This window comes from Lissotriton helveticus, chromosome 8 (genome assembly GCF_964261635.1).
Source record: "Lissotriton helveticus chromosome 8, aLisHel1.1, whole genome shotgun sequence".
NCBI classification, from domain to species: Eukaryota; Metazoa; Chordata; class Amphibia; order Caudata; family Salamandridae; genus Lissotriton; species Lissotriton helveticus.
Window position 1 is genome coordinate 1,227,302,969 of NC_136069.1, and position 12,226 is coordinate 1,227,315,194.

The following is a 12,226-nucleotide window of genomic DNA, read 5'->3' on the forward strand; positions in this document are numbered from 1 at the left end:
CTCACTCTCTACTCCTCACTCTCTACTACTTACTCTACTACTCACTCTCTACTACTCTCTCTCTACTCTCTACTATTCTCTACCTCTCTCTACGGCCACACATATGCACATATATATATGTATATATATGCATTTATATGTGATCAAGGTACTCGGGTACCGAAACGCGTAATGACCGATTGGAATACAACTGAATAAAAATCATTATTTGCACTAATTTGGGTCCGTGCTCCATGTTCTCTGAGAAAAGGATTTCGTAGAGAGGCCGGCTGGCAGTGGAGTTGTTGGAATATATATATATACATACATATATAAACATTGCATATCCAGGGCTCGAAAAATCCAAAAAATTGTACTAGTCCTGCAGGACTAGTACCTTAAAAAATGTCCTCGACCTAACTGCAACCTACTTGACCTCGGTCTCTGACAGCGGAGCAAATGTGACAAGATAACAAGATTTAAAGGCATCTTTGTTGCTCATTAACTTTGTGAGCAATAAAAATGCCTTTAAATCTTGTTATCTTGTCACATTTGCTCAGTTTTACACAGACAGAGGACAAAAGTTGGTTTGTTTTCCTACTCGCCAGAAAGGGCGAGTAGGACCTAAAAACAGCTCGACCTTGTTAAATTTAGATCGACTATGCGAGCGGTCGAGTGGAATTTTCAAGCCCTGATATCTATACAAATATAAATGCATGCATACATATACATATATGCGCGTACATATGCATGTTATGTACATGAAAGTTTGAAAAACACTAATAAAAGCAACGCTAAAAAGCCACCTAATTACAAACAGAATTGCTTTAACTTAAACGAGGGCAAGACCTATTGCATTGTCAATGCTTGTTTTTTTTGCAGTTTTTATATAGCATGAACATGACCCAAAGGCATTGGAGCGCTTTGCTTGAGCACCAGTTACGCTACACAAGGACACGTTCATACGTGGAGATCAAGTGATTTGCCCAGCATCACCGACGCTGAGACTCGAACCTAGCTCCCCAGTTCCAAGGTCGGCAGCTCAAGCCGTTTCGTCACATCCATATCTTATACTCCCCTGCTGCACATCTTCGTTAAATCGTGTGCCCACTGTGGACTATTGGGCAAACAGTCCTGGCATGTGGTTGCCTTTGAAAATAATATAGTTAACGGCCTAGTGGCAGGATGATGCTAATGTCACTGTGAAAATAATTACTGTAATATCTGTTCAGATGACGCCACTCTATCTGTGATACTTAGTGTGACGTGTGTGCCCGTTTTAGACTTCTACATGTTAGGCATAATATCAAGTTGTGCAAATGGCTCTCTCATTATTTAAGTATCGCCATGTAATTTGTTGTTTCTGAAAATTATAAACATATATATGTTTTCTAAGTATTTAAAAAAAGGTTGCGGTCCATTGCTGACCGGGAAACAATTACCCCTTGGTGTTGATGACCAGAAGTGACAATCCATATATAAATAGCCCTCAAGACTTTGGGGAGTCCCCAATCGGAAGCTTTCTACTTACACTGATCTTTTAAGGTAGTGTCTTTTTTAGGTCTCGCCTGAGCCAGCGCATGCGTTGCCCTGCAAGACATTTAGTTAGGGCTTTTAAAAGTGCTGCCACACTGCCTAGCGCTTGCGTTCACGCCGCCAGCTTTCATCACCCTGGCTTTCCTTTGCTGTGCGCACCACTCACAGGCTCACCTCCTGCTCCCCCTCCCGCCACAAAGCGCGTCTCCTGGCCGCGCGTCTTGTTTATATTGACACGGAGCACTACCCAGTAAGCGTGGCACCCCAATCACGGCCGCCAGGCTTCAGTAAGCATTAGCCTTGCGCGCGCTAGCTCTGGATATTATGCGTTTCTATCTTAAACGCACTCAGCTGATGGCATTTTAATTCCCCAATGCGTTCACAGAAAGTGAGCTACCACGTCCCCTCATCCTCATCCACGGGAAAGCCTTTATTTGTGATTTTTGTGGCTTTAAAAAAAATAAAAATTAACATAGCACAAACACCAGCTGCATATTTATCCACAGATGGTGTTGAGCCTCTGGCACATACATGAACCGCTCGAGCCCTAGCGGCAAAGTCAGCCTAAACAACACATCCTCTCCCAAGATCAGCATTTAAAATGGCTGATACTCCTTTGGAGCGCCCAATAAATATACGTTCCAAAACAGCACCGGCCATCTTGTTTTCAAATGCTGCAACCCAGTTTAAAAGTGGGGCATGTTGGATTCATGTGACACAAGTATGCTTCCAAGGGAGGTATGTTGTTGGAGTTTTGTGCATTTTCCAGGAACTCCCGGGTATTGCAGTGTGGAACATGACCAAGCGCATCAATATGCCTATGAAACACCCCACAAAACTGCACTAACTTAATTAGACACTATAGGATTAGGCATAGCGGTAATTATTTCTTGCAACGAGTCTTGTTTTTTATTGGATTGGGGTTGATTGCTGGAGGACACACACAGCTGAGCTGAAGACCATGCCCCAACTGATTGAATTCAGGGCAGGGCAGTGGATCAGAATCATTATACCTTATATATTCATCCTTCCCTGTTACCCGCAGTGGGTGGCTACATTACTCTAATTGTAGTGTCAAGGATATTCTGGACTAGCAATTTCAACTGCATCCACTATCGGGTTCTTAAAACAGTGAAATGCGGCTATGATTTTTGACCATCGATGAGAGAAGCCTGGGTTTGACTGACAGTCCTATTTAAAGAGCTGCTACTGTGACATTTGCATAAATGTAGCTTGGGTTAATTCATGAATAGAGGTGGGCACTCCTCCACCCTGCGGCGGGATGTCTCGTTGGAGAGAGAGCCCCCTTTGAGGCAAGATTTAATACAAATGATTTTTTTTCGATCACCTTAAAATGCTTTTTCTAGGCAGGACGCTAAGAGGACACCATTAAAGTGACAAATGAGCTCTGCTGTTTTTTGAGACCCTTCCCAGAAGTCAAGCGTGTTCAGCGATTGTATTAATATTAATACCGTCTCGCGCTGAGCTACATGAGTTTTAACACCATTTTTCTGCAGACAAGAGCAACTTCCTCAGATCTTATTGTAGTTCTAGAAGCAGTGAACTACACCCACTCCACACCATTGTCCTTATGTGGGATATATCCTTCCGTGGACATTTCTGATGCGTGAATCTTTGCACATCAGCACGAGCTGCATGTTTAATGGCTGGATCCGGGATAGTGTTTGAAAACTTGAACATGGGTCAGTGGGTGTCGGCTCAGGTTCATCTTTCTGTACCAGACACAGGGAGACCTGTCAAGTGTCCCAGAGGCCTCTTGCTTCCACCCCACCCTCTGAGCTTTGGCACTGCGGTTTAGTAAATCTATGGCTCTGCTTCATCCTGCCTTGATGTTTCTACCTTCTGAAAGACTAATTAGCCCCAAGGATGCCATAGTTTGTGACTAGGTGAATAGCAACCAGCTTTGCTGTTGTTGATGTACTCAAAACGTGGCTTTCACAAGGGGGGCTGTTATTGCCCCAGAGTTGTCAAGATTAGACTATGCCAATTCTTTATAGGCCGGCCTTTCTGAAAGGCTTCATTAGAAAACTACAAATAGTCCAGAATCGGGTGGCTCACCTGATCTATAAACAACCTAAACATTGTCCTATCACTCCCACGTTGAAGAAACGTTATTGCTTACCCACTGAGCAAATAATAACTTTCAAGGTTGGTTGCATCATTTTTAAATCTTTGTCTTGTAATTGTCCATCCTTTATTCGTTCTTGGATTCAGAAGTATACCCCTCTCTGTCCCCAAAGTTCTGCCAAGCTGTGCTTGTTATCAGTTCCCAAATTCAAGCGCTTGGGTGGGGTCTGATTCTCAGTAGTTGCCCCCAAATTATGGAAAACCTTTCCTTATGAGATAAGATCTGCCAACAGCTATCCATCTTTTAGGAAAGAATTGAAAACCTGGCTTTTCCGGCAAGCTTACAATAATTATGTTACGGCTAGTTGATGTGTCCTTGGGATTCTCTAAGCGCCATGAAACAGTTGGTGTACATGTGCTATAAAAATTACAGTAACATAACATTCTAAGAACGGATAATTTTTAGGTCTCGCCTAGACGAAAGCAAAAGCGAAAGCTTTTGCTGTCTAGGGCGAGACAACTTATGTAATCACTTTTGGGGGAATGTGGACAGCAGACTGTCACGAGCTTCTCCTGCCGGAGATTTGACCTCGTGAGCGCGCACGCCCAGCCCGGCGCCGTGCACGTCCCCTGCCACAGACAGACACATGCACACGCAGGCAGGAAGGCCCACACACACACACAGACACGCGCGCGCACCCCTCCCCCCCCCCGCCACATACATAGAAGCGCCCCCAGACCGCCGCATACATGAGGCCTCACGCCCCTCCTCTCTATTCGGGACTCACCGGGTCGGCTGGCGCTCGGCGGCGGGCCGGTCTCTCCTTCTCCAGCGGGGGCTCCCTCTTCTGCGCGGGGGCTCCCTCTTCTGCACGGGGCCCCCCCGCCATGGCTGGCACGGCATCTCCGGTCTCCCTCACGACTCGGGAGACCGGAGGACAACAGGCAAAGCTTCCGCAAGGCAGTCGGAGCGGACACACCTCTTCCCGGCCCCGCCCACAACCAGGCGGCGGGCCGGACATCTGCTTCCAGTGTTTTTTTTCTTCGGCGTTCATTTCTCTCTTACTGCGGCACCCATCTCATGTCAGCCGCACTGTTCAGTAATAAACAAAGTTTATCCAAACACCAAATCTGCATAACACAAGCCTCCCCGGGAAGAGTTTCAACCGTTCACGCTGTCCGTTAATATGCAAATCACCATGGCAAGGAGGTGCAATGTATGATGGGCTGCATTACAATAGTGACGGGGGAGGGGAGGGGGTAACAAGACTTTCGATTTAGTAAGCTCCTCTTCCTGCTGTAATACTATTCAGCAAGATTTTTGTTCCATACAATAATTCTGCAATTATCACCGTAATAAAATGAGGGTTTCTACTGATCGTCAACGTTGTACTACCATTTTACTTTCCTCCATCTTTTTCTTGAGGTTTTGCTGCTGTTGAATGAACGTATAGTGAGAGCAGTACTGTTAACACCTTAACAACACTTATGCGCCAGCTGTAAAATGGTGCAATATTTGGAACTGTGGATCCATAGCATCAACGACTATAGTGACAGTAAGATACAGCAGCCGTAATGCAATTGTTCACTGTATAATTGTAGGGTGCAGAACCTTTATAAGATTAATAAAGATGCTTTTACAATGCCACAGGTACACCTAGTAACAGCCTATGGTACTGCACCCTTTTGTTGCTTCATGCCTTTTCATTTATTACTTATGCAACTGGTAGTATAATTGTTGACAAAAAAAAAACTAGCAAACATTAACATTTGCATAGCCAATAGCTCAAACATTTCCTAATGCGAGACCTATTGCATTGCAAATGCTTGTTTTCTATGGGAACCATTTCTGCATCATCAGTCAGGTTTTGGAAAATGACCTAATTCTGGCATTAACTCATAGATTTTCTCTACTTAAATTTCCAATCAGAGCTGGAGAGAAAGTACAGAAGCCTCAAAAAGGAAGGAAGAATGCTTGGTGCTAAGGAGGTTAGCAGCACCGCCTGCACTGACCGGGGCACCACATGCTTCTTTGATGGGTACCACTAGGACAGATCCACTCTCACACAACGGAATGTTGAATGTTGCAAGCACGTGTCAGCTCTTACTTGCACAAACGTTCACAAGAGGACTGAGACTAGTGGGGTGAGGGAACTACCTGAGGCTGACAGGGTGCACGAATGAAGTGGGCAGTGATTCTGCAAGTTTCAATTAGGTTGGTTTCAAAACATTCAGAGGTGTTGAAAATAAAGTTTGAGTCCATTTTGATGTCATTTCTTATGTTTTGGCATTAAAATGATAAAAAATGATATATTTTTTTCACCACTGTTTCCACAGGCTTTTGTTGATTATCCCTATAAGTTGTACATTATTTCTGTTTGTAGAAATCTGGAAACCTCTTTGTAGAGCCTATCACAATTTGTTTTGTCAGAATTCCGGCAGCCTGTAGTTATTGCGCCTCTTTGAACAAATATACTATAGAACTAGAGTGTTCAATTAACTATAGGCTAACCTCTAGGTTTTACCTTCTAGTTAACATTGTTGTAATAGAGACAGTGGCGGCTGGTGGAGTGGGGGTAATGAAAAACAAGCATTGGCATAGCCAATAGGTCTCGCCTTTCTGACCTTATAAGAATTTAGTTATGCAGCACAATATCCTTACTTAAATAACATTAACTGTTGCATGGCTAAACACTTATAAGGTCCCAAAGGCGAGATCTTTTGGCTATGCCAATGCTTGTTTAACACTTAGAACTGAGCCCTAAGCATTCTGGGCAACGTTTCCACTACCTGTTATACAGAGGTGTTACAAGGTGAACGAACGAATCTGGGCATTTATTGCTACAAAGAGGTCTCTTGGTGCTGTCAGTAGTGTTCAATAATTATGCTCTGTGCAAAATAGCATAAACATATAAATGGCAACTACCTTGTACCTATTTCTCTTCGTTTCAACCCTGCTCTCCACGGCCGTGCTTCTAATGTCATTCTTTTCAGCTATTCCCTCTTCCGTCCGACGGCCTTGCATGTTTAAACTTAATTAGGGCTTTAGCAGGATACTGACCTTAACACTTGGAAACTACCCTTGTCAGCATATACAAAAGAAACTTGATAACGGTAGAAAGACACATTTATTTATTCGTACTTCGATCCATTAATCATTTGCCGAACCTAATGGAGTCCAGGGAATGACTCTACAATGACACAATGGCCAATACATACAACCTCTTATCTCTTGGCTGGTAGGGCCTTTTCCCAAATTACGGCTAGAATGACTAAATAGTTCTTTTATTCGGCAGTATCAAAAAACAAACGATGCATTCAGTGATAACAGGGTCTGGACTCGCACACGGCTTCAACTGTACGTTTGAGAGTATGGCCTGTCGAATCATAACACAGCGGATTACATATATAAGCACAACGATTTCTAGATGCAGCAAATAGAGAACAAAGTGAGATAAATGCTTTATTTTGCCTCGGGGCTAAACAGGAATAAAGGTAGTATTGGTACAATACAAGTGCAATGTTAAGAACATGACAATGAAATAGTTGATTGTAGCTTGAATGGAACTAAACTTAGTTCACAAAGGGGTTTCAATCAACGTGTTGAATTTTAAACAACAAACATCAGATTTTGCATCATCAAATGATTCCCAATTATACATGCAGGCCTCAATGTAAATTGGAACCAGGGTATCTGTAATCTAATTTAGCTGTCAGAAATAAAAAAAATTAAGAGCCCTGATAAAAAATGAGACAGATAAGAACTAGTTTGATTAGTTCCTACTATGTATCTTGAGTCAGTGCATTTTACCTGATCTACTTATAGCAGGATTCTCTCCCAGGACATCGGTCTTGGCCCCGCACCGGATGCGCAAAAACAACAATTGGTGCTTCCAGCATCTTGCTGAAGCAAACAAACCCACCGATCCAGGGGTTGAAAGTATTAAAACCCCAAAGTCGTTCCCATAAAGATATCAGGATGCCAACCAAAGCACAGGAAAATTGAGTGAAAAGTGGCGCTTAAACACAGCCAATTGCCCTTTTGAATCAGCAGCATTTTTGATCCGGTAGTTACCTATGCTTCAAAGAGAGTTCAACTGCTTATTTTTTTGTAGCCTGTCAGAGTTCATCATAAAATGGTTCCCTGTAGCAAGAGTTCTATTGCAGGATAAGTTCTGCTGTGCATCAAAGAAAGAATCATTTTTGCATGGAAGAGAGCATGAAATGAAGGAAGGCGTTTATTTTCTTTCTGGGTCCACTATTTGTGTGTATCGTTTGTTTGGTTAAAAAATACATTTGAGCAAAGTAACAACTATGCGATCATACATACTGCTATGTTCGCCACGGATATCCGACATGTACAGAGCATCAGGTCACCCCTATTCCCGCACCACGCGATTCGTCAGCGCACTCCTACCCCGGTGTATCCACTGAGTTCTGTGCATCATTAATGGCTCGGTACAGTCACGCGTTTAAGGCGGTCTAACATCATTCTTTGCTTCTACTTTCTCAACAAATACATCCCACACTAGCCCTATGGGCTCACGGCCTTCCTTCAGTTCAAGTATTGCTAGTGTGGCAGCTTCTGCCTCTGCCCATTCCAACGAGTCTTTCGTCTACAGTCCCACGTCCGGGGCTGCGTTCATTTTCCAAGCCATTACTATACGTCGCTTAAATAGTATATTAGTGCCAGCTCTACACATCTACATGGCAGTTGTTTGCTTTTGGTTCATTCCAGGAGCCCTAGCAGGCAAAGTTCTGGTGTACACAGAATGTGGCGGTCCACTACTTCAGACGTGGTTGTCATTACTGATGTCATACGGTTGGCAAAACAGGCAGTTCCATATCATATGGTAAAATTCCACATCTGCCTCTCAGCAGCGAGGGGAAATCTTGCCCCAATACATACAATGCATGCGGTGTCGGTTGAGGTATGTTTGATGTACATAGTAAAACTGTGCATAGCACAATATCGGGTTTCGGGATACCTGTAGGACATATGCCAAGATCTTTCCCTATTGTTTGGGTGAAAACTATTTAACCAGATAATTTTACCTTTTGATTTTATTGTTGGAGTTCGGATTATGTGACTGTGTCAGCAATAAATTGTAGTGTTGTCACCACTTTCCTGCCCCTGCCATGGCCGAGGAGACTCGCTAGGAGCTAATTGTTGGGTAGTTCAGCCTGTCTAGAGCCCCATTTCATGTGAATGATATATTTGAGCACATTATATGTTTAAAACTGGCCCTGTGGTAATTTGTATGCATCAACCATGTCCTTGAATGTATTGAGTTTAACGTCAACAAACAGGTTGTCTCATTATTTTCTGGGTCTCAGGAAATGCCCACAGGTCCAGCAGAAGGACGTATGGACAGGGGCCTCTGTTGGTATTTATGCACTTAAACCAGTAGGGCTTGGTGGTGCCCATCAATTCAGTTCAAGCAGTCTCACTTCCAGCTAGGATTGGGAGTCAATTCAGAATAAGCGTGACACCCTAAAATCACGTTACTGCCTTCTTTTCAGCGTTTGGGCCTTCTCTCAACCAATTTATTGGGCACTGTAGTTGCACTGCTGCGTAGTACTCACAACACATAGCTGGGGGCCCCTATGCCACCTTCAGCCATTGAACGCTGCACCTCTTGTAGCCACTCTATATTTATAAGGTCTCCCTAGAAGGTCAGAAAGGAGGCCGTGCAGCGTCTGGAAAAAAGATAGTGGGGGGATCACCAGCAAGGCCGTAAAGAAGTATAATAGTCTAGGCAGTATTTGCATTTTGGCTTTCGCCTCTTGGCCTACCGGCAAGAGCGGGAGGGAGATCCCAAATGGCATGGAGTTACGGATCTATCTGAGGGCTTTACCTAGGTTACCCTCAAAGAGGTCCAGTGCCTTTTGGTATATCTGTAAGTCTAGATAATTTGAAAGTGTTAAATCTCCTGGTGAGTCTGCTTGGGGGATTCGCCGGTTTTTGATCAACTGGTATAAATCCTAAAGGGAAGAGACAAGACTTGGCCCAGTTCATTTTAAGGCCAGAGAACTTCCCAAAGATTTACGCATTTCCTCAAGTTGTCGTAGTGTCTCACGGGTGTAACTGATAAGAGCATATATAAAAATTAACCTCTGTGAGGAAGAAAGTTCCGGCCATTTCGAGGTATGTGGGCGATGCCTACAGTTCTCTGTACGCGTCTGAGTTCTGATTGCCAAATTATACTTGGGATCGTGACAATAGTAGTCCAAAAAAAAGGGAAAACTTTCATTGGAGGGTGGGACTTCACTATCTGTTGTTCTGGTTATATCATCCACTAGCCTGAGAGCTAGGGCTAGCCCAGTTTGCTGCAAGGTGACCCATGCTTGAGTTTCAGTCTGTTTCTGATCATTTATCCGAGTCCAGGGTGGAGAAAGGATTACAATTGTGTTGTATTACATCTTCCACCACCTGTGCACATCTAGCTGCTGCTTGCATTGAGGTAGGGGGGCTCCGAGGTAGTTTAGTTTTCCTTTTCAGCTTGCAATTGCGCTCTCCTCTACAATTCACACTATCACCCTCCACGAGCAGCAGCACCCTTTTCCGTTGGAGCCAGGTCCGTGCCTCTTTGGGCACTGGAAGAAGTGAGTTGTTTCTCCATCCACCATCCTGAGTTTCGCCGCGAAGAGGAGAGCATATTTCAGGCCCAGTAAGCTCAGTTGCCACTTCACAGCTTTGTAGGAATTGCAGCGCTGTTGTACTTCTGCTGTGCAGTCTGAGTAGGATGTGATGGTGGCACCCTTGCAGAACCATGGTCCTTTAGTTCGGCAGATCTGCAGGATAAAACTTCTATAATTTAGTAATCTGGAAATTACTGCCTGCGTATTTAATCCAGCTGGTGGAGGACATCCTGAGACGTGATGTGCCCTTTCGATGGAAAAGAACTTAGGGAAGCCACCCTTGAGCATTATTTCTGAAAGCCATTTTTTCAGGAACAGCTCCATGTTAGGACCCTCAGATCGTTCAGGTATACCTAGGAGCCATATATTGTTGCACCTCAAGTGGCCTTCCGCATCCTCTGCTCATGACTGTAATAGACCCCCTTTTGTTCACAGTAGTCTAAACTGAGATAGCATCTTTTTTAGAATAAGCCGCATCTAGGTGAGGGACGATTCTGCCTCATCTATTCATTCCACTAATGTTTTATGATCTGTCTGGAGCAGATTCACCTCCATGGTGACTCCATCTATCGAGGATTCCAGTAAGGACTTTGTATCCAAGACTGCTCGCAAGTTCTTTTCAAATTCTCCAGAATGTTTTTCATGAGTGGATTTAAAGTTACTCAGCGGGCCTCTTGCTGCTGGGGTCGGTGTGGCGAGAAGTTTCACAATATCTTTATCTGCGATACTGGACAGTTTCTCTATTTGTGTTTCACCATTATTACGTATGGGTGCATAGTTCATGAACAATCAGCAGGTTCTACCTGTTTACCTCTCAGTAGCTGCCTGGTCCTAAAACAAGGGTGAAGCTGTTGCAGTTATAGATGTCAGGGTCATGCTGCTCCTGGTTGAAGTGAAACAGCATGTAACTGATGGTACTCAAGTGGGTGACAGCCCTAGATGAATGCACTTGTGTAGTCTGGAGCATTCTCCACTATGTGGCCTTCTCACCCATGGGTCAAATTCAGCCTTGCATTGGGCGCTGTCTCAGTTTGTGACTAGAGCATTGACACCATATGGTATGGGCAGCCAGGGGGTATCCGTTTGTCTCAGTCAGTCACAACTCCTGGTAAAAGGGCACACAAATCACCACCAGTAGTAGCAGGATTTTGAATGTGCACTAGTGGTGCAGTCAGCAAGCCATTCGTCAGTTCCCCTGCCCATTGCATGCAGCCCAGAGTTTATTATGGTTCACCAATGCCTCCCCGGGCCTGCAGGCTCCGTGCACAGGGTGAGAGAGCAGAATGCCCCCAATCGCTACATCCTTGTGCGCACTGCAGGACCAGGTAATGATGCGCCCCTCCTCACCTGTTATGAGGGCAGTTCAGGGTCCCCATTAGGCTCTGCGAGACAAGTCTGTGATTACAATGGCCAAATCCAATCTAGCCACGCCACCCGCCGCAGTTAAGCGGGCCGAGCGCCAGCAGCCGATCCAGCGCAGGGTCCGTGATCTGCCCAGACCTGGCTCCCCCTCACAGCCAGAGGTCTTGAGCCGCGGCAACACTCCCCACTTACTAGCCTCTGCTCACTCCTTGTGTTGAAGACACTTTGGCCACCCAGCACAATCTTCCCTTCAGTGAGCCTTGGCTGCTCCCAGGGCAAGCGTTGTATCAGGCGATCGCACAAGATGCTGGCCTCCAGATTATTGTCATGTGGACTTCAGGTTTAGCTGTGTAATTTATTCCATGCACTACCATCTGCTGATGTTGGTAATGTGTGGATGGACGAGGGTGCATCTAGGATAATGCAGGATATTGTAGCGGGTTTTGCATGAAGCTCAAAGATTTGGAACCGCTCTAGTCGCCATCTTGGCCAAACCCCCTTCTCATTTATGTGTTTCATTACACTTTTTGCATAGGGCCTAGCCTTCCTCCATTGACTGGCTTGTCAGCAAGTTTGGCTGAACCCTGATACATGCGTATGCTTCTTACTGGCTGTTGAG

At 44.8% G+C, this 12,226-nt stretch overlaps 1 protein-coding gene and 1 pseudogene across 13 annotated transcripts in view; one reads left to right on the top strand and one right to left on the bottom strand.

Moving 5' to 3' along the window:
* The window catches only part of INPP4A (inositol polyphosphate-4-phosphatase type I A), a 1,031,799-nt gene that overhangs the window by 907,397 nt on the left and 112,176 nt on the right, over positions 1 to 12,226 (bottom strand). The gene's annotated exons all lie outside the window — the stretch shown is intronic.
* On the top strand, positions 5,013 to 5,127 carry LOC144774650 (U4atac minor spliceosomal RNA; annotated as a pseudogene).